General features: G+C 43.4%; 1 pseudogene; it reads left to right on the forward strand.

The window, feature by feature from the left end:
* The first annotated feature begins 3083 nt into the window (after nt 1-3083).
* On the forward strand, nt 3084-3201 carry LOC126356675 (5S ribosomal RNA; annotated as a pseudogene).
* Nucleotides 3202-4385: the final 1184 nt, after the last annotated feature.

Consider the following 4385-nt stretch of genomic DNA (forward strand, 5'->3'; position numbering starts at 1 on the left):
AGGGCAACAAAACGGTGAGTAGATTACCGTCGACGTACTATGGATGACAAACAAAGGGGTCCTGCTATGAAAAGAAAGGGACTCCATCACTCTAGATTGCTGGGCTGTCAGTCAGGTTGATATTCCACCACTGTCCAAGACATCTTTCACACGTCTTCGTTGGTTATCGGGGCTTAATTCGAAGGACTGTAGTCCGCAAAACAACTCGCAGCCAGCTGTGATGGTCCGGGGTGTCACTTCTTTCGTAGTAGGACCTCTATGGTTGTCATTCGCAGCAGCCTCACAGCACAGCAGTGGATCAACGATATCCTACGCCTCGTTTTGTTGCCCTTAATGGCAATCCATCCCGGGTTTACATTTAAGCAAGATAATGCTCCCCCCCTCTCATCCCCAGCACACGACGAGAATTTCTACTATATATTTTGATGCTTGACCGACCCCACCTTGGCTAGCAAGTCTGACGAATCTTTCCCCAACTGAGAGGGTTTGGAACAAAACGGGCAGGGCCTTCCAACCAGCTTGGTGTTTTGACAATCTAAAGTGCCAACTGGACAGATTTTGGCACGATATCTCTCAGGATGATATCCAACTACTTCGTCAATCAATGCCAAGCCGAATACCTACTTGCATAACGGCGTTATTAACTTTCTCAATTTGTGAAGTGCTTTCTATAGAATAAATTATCCAATTTTTCTAAAATCGCACATATTTGTTTGTCTGTACATGTAGATAACATCTACCGATTACCATACCATTCGGATGATTGTTTTATTGTGTGTGGTTTCTTCTGTCTGTGTATTTCTCCATGCTGAACATGCTGTAACCAACAGTTATAAACAGCACTTCCACAAGCCACCAAGCCGCGCGTAATGGCCGTGCTGTTTGAGGCGTCGTGTAACGGATTGCGCGGCCCCTCCAGCCGGAGGTTCCAGTTTTCCGTCGGGCATGGGTGTGTGTGTGTGCTGTTCTTAGCATAAGTTAGTTTAAGTAGTGTGTAAGGTTAGGGGCCGATGACTTCAGCAGTTTGGTCCCTTAGAAATTTATACACATTTGAATATTTGCACTAGCCACCAAACATTAACAAAAGTAATTAGGTGGACCTTTGTATCCGGGGAAAATTAAAGTCAACAGACAAATTAACAAAGTTCAAACAACTGACACTTGATGTTCTAGAGCTTCTGTGCCTGGCGCAGGATGCAAGCACTGATACGTGATAATAACGTGGGCAAACTCAAAGTATTCGCAGAATTAATACATTCATTGAAAATAAATGTTGTAAAATTATTTTTATGTTTGATGGTGTATGGCTACAATAGCCTTAGAATTGTCATATTCATCTCAATGTATGGGTATTTTCGTGTTTTGTGACAAGTTGTTGATAACCTTTGAAATGAAATTTTTTTAAGATTTTTCACTTATTCCACGTCCATGACGACCGTTTCACTTGAGATCTGATTTTTTATTTGTACATATTTATTGAGTATTCCTATTCTTCTGACATTTTCTGGATGCGGGAGACCCCCCTGACTGTTCGTTTACTGGACTGCAAAGTACATCCAATCTGATCTGCAAGGGGTGATAAAAGCATTTCCGTCTGAGGGCGTTGTGCTGTGTAAATGTAACGTAGCGCGCCAGAGTTGTAGAATGGTGCCCCAAGTTTCGTGTTGGTCGCAATTCTATACATGACGCCGGTTGATCTGGGAGCCCAGGTTTATCCATGTTACTGATTTCAAAGAACCCGGTTTCTCCGTCAGGGAATGGTACTGCACAACGTTGGAGGAACTGTAGCGTGCAATTAAGGCGAAATTCCTGGGAAAGCTGTGACAAGGGATGCTGCTGCTTCATGATAGCGTGTGTCCCCATATCACAAATTTCGTAACGCAGAAGTTATGCCAAGTCATGTGGCAGATACTCGAACGCTTGCTCTATAGCTCTGATCTCACCCAGAGCAATTATCACGTCTTCGGTTTCTTCGAAAAGGCCTTCACTGGTCGAAGAGTCCTGTAGAATGAGGACGGGCACTAGGCAGTTACGGACTTCTTCACGCTGTAGGCTGTATCTTCAACCTGGAGCGTCCGTGGGATGATTGCCTCAACGCTCACGGTGATTTTGCAGAATTCGCATACCGATTCTGCAATGGACCACCCTAGAACGGGATCTCTTTCATCACCGCTTATAAAAGATACATCCAGAAAATATTTCCGTGTCTCTTATATGTAGATGACATTGCTGACACAATCCCGTGGCAGTACAGCAGGCCGAAACAAAGAATTCGGCTCATTGGAGAGATATCGTTCTCTAGCAGCAGTGTGGTTGAGAAGATTTTGGCTTTGTTTAGTTGGCGATGATCTGTCTGAGGTGTCTTACCAGAGGGAACTGACTTTCACTTTCTCCATATGCGTGTTCGTCCATCTATGGACATTTTATTTGTCAGCTTGGTACTAATATCTGTTTCCTGATTTTCCTAGGCAGTATTTGGCATGAATTTTTTGCTTAAGTGTTTTGCTGCTCTCGGAAGCCCAACTGCAACAACATTTTTTATGGTGAGCGCTTCCGAGAATCTGGAGTATCTCTGACCTGTAAGCTGTACCGTACCTACCCGTCCCATCAAAGAAAACTCAACCGAGAAAATCCAAGTATATCGCATATTTGACTTAATTACTAGCAGCAGCATGGCATGATTAATTTAGCAAATCAAGCTAGTCAGCGCACAGTTTAATTTCTACTTTTGGACCTGGTTTGTACCACGTTTTCTACGTTTATAGTATATTTTGCAACTGTAGATCGATCCTTCAGACGAAAAATGGACGAGCGATAGCGACTCACAGTACGGTATCCGGTACGGTCTCTTGCTTTTTCTTTTTTATCTATCAATATTCTGACTGATTTGGGCGACCCACCATAAGTTCATCTCTGCATCTACATCTACATGACCACTCCACAATTCGCAGTTAAAAGCTTGGCAGGAGGCTCATCGAACGACCATCAAGCTATTTCTCTACCGTTCCATTCTCGGACAGCATGCGGATAAAACGGACACTTGATCTTCCTTTGCGAATTCTAGCTGCTCTTATTTTGTTACTGCTAACGGCCTTGCCGCAGTGGTAACACCGGTTCCCGTCAGATCACTGAAGTTAAGCGCTGTCGGGCTGGGCTAGCACTTGGATGGGTTTCCGTCCGGTTTGCCGAGCGCTGTTGGCGAAAGGGGTGCACTCAGGCCTTTTGAGGCAAACTGAGGAGCTACTTGATTGAGAAGTGGCGGCAACTGTCTCTGAAACTGACATACGGCCAGGAGAGCGGTGTGCTGACCAGAAGCCCTTCCATATCCAGTTACAGTGACGCCTGTGGGCTGAGGATGACACTGCGGCCGTTCGTTAGCGTTGAGCCTTCATGGCCTGTTCGCGAGGAGTTAGTTATTTTGTTACTACTATAATTTCTTCCTTTGTAGGTGGGCGCCAATAACATATTTTCACATTCAGAGGAGGAAGTTGGTATTTGAAATTGCGTGAAATGATCCTGCCGCATCAAAGAAACACCTTTCTTTTAAAGATTACCGTCCCACTTCGTATATCGTATCTGTGACACTGTCTCCCCTATCTTTCAATAATGCAACACGAGGCACTTTTTTATATCCTTCGTCAGTCCTGTCTGATGTGGATCCCATATCGCCCTACAATACTACAGAAGTGGCCGGACAAGCGTAATGTTTCTCAGTCTCATTAATTGACCTGTCGCATCTTGTAGCACTTCTGCAAATAGCTTTCACCACAGCATAGCCTCTCTGATAATACCAGTTTAAGTTATTCATAACTGTAATTCCTTATTATTTAGTGCAATTCGCATTCTTTAGATATGTGAAATTTATCGTGTAACCGAAATGTAGCAAATTCCTTGTAGCACTCATGTGGAAGACATCACACTTTTCATTATTTAGAATCAATTGCCACTGTTTGCTCCATACCGATATCCTTTCTAAATCATTTTACAAATGCTTTCGATCTTCCAATGACTGTAAATAACAGCAGCAACAGTAAACAATTTAAGAGGGCTGCTCAGAGTGTCTGCTAAATCGTTTATATATGTTAGGAATAGCTGAGGGCCTATAACACTTCCTTGGGGAACGAAACATGTTATTTTTATTTCACTCGATGACTTTCCATCAATTGCTATCAATTGTGACCTTTCTCACATGAAATCAAGAATCCAATCGCACAACAATCACGATTCTACGTAGCACGCAATTTGGCTCGAAATCGCTTTTGAGGAGCGGTGTCGAAAGTTTCTGTAAATGTCAAAATATCGAATCAGTTTGAGCTTCGCTGACGATAGTACTCATTACTTGGTGTGAATAACGAGCTCGTTGTATTTCGCAAGAACAATATTTT

The sequence above is a fragment of the Schistocerca gregaria genome, chromosome 3 (genome assembly GCF_023897955.1).
Source record: "Schistocerca gregaria isolate iqSchGreg1 chromosome 3, iqSchGreg1.2, whole genome shotgun sequence".
Classification (NCBI taxonomy): domain Eukaryota; kingdom Metazoa; phylum Arthropoda; class Insecta; order Orthoptera; family Acrididae; genus Schistocerca; species Schistocerca gregaria.